The following is a 774-nucleotide window of genomic DNA, read 5'->3' as shown; positions in this document are numbered from 1 at the left end:
ACAAAAATCACTTTATATTATTTTAATTAATTGATTTTTTTACTGACCATAGAGCTGTTTTGAGTATTGCCAAATAACAATCCATCATCAGTGGTCTTGGAAATAATTCTTGCATTTACTTTTGTAAATACTTTTAAGTAATACAAATTCAATTAAATAAATATATTTTTAATTATTTTATATAAAATAAAAGAGATTGCAGCTGCAGTAGCATCAGTAATACATATTTTTCAATAAATGCAGATTATTTATAAAAAACAACTGTTATAAATAATCTTTTAAAATAAAGTTTTATGTATAAAAGTTTGATATAAACTATAATATTTATAAATCTACTTTATTTATATAAATTAAAATAAATTATTATTAATTCAAATATTTTTGTATTATTTTGAATTATGTTTGTTATTTTGTATTATTTAACATATATAAAATATAAAAATATAAAACATAAAAATATTACTTGTCTGGAAATAGATTTGTTTTGTTTTTTATTTCTTTAGTTATTTGTATATCTGTTTTAAAATAAAAAAACTTTAACTACTTGTAAGGAACTAATAAGGTCGAGTTTAATGAAGATATTATTCTAAACAAGATTGACGGATCGTGTTCTCTTGAGTCTTCGAGTTTTCGTAAGTTCATTAAATGAAAGTACTATAAGTTAATTAAGTAAGTTGATTGATGCTTTCGGCAGAAATGTATTATTTCTGCCATTTTGAGGTTCTATCATCTATGAAAGTAGATTATATACTTAATAGGAATATATACATACTA

This window comes from Teleopsis dalmanni, chromosome 1, assembly GCF_002237135.1.
Source record: "Teleopsis dalmanni isolate 2A chromosome 1, ASM223713v2, whole genome shotgun sequence".
NCBI classification, from domain to species: domain Eukaryota; kingdom Metazoa; phylum Arthropoda; class Insecta; order Diptera; family Diopsidae; genus Teleopsis; species Teleopsis dalmanni.
Note: the sequence above shows the minus strand (reverse complement) of the source record.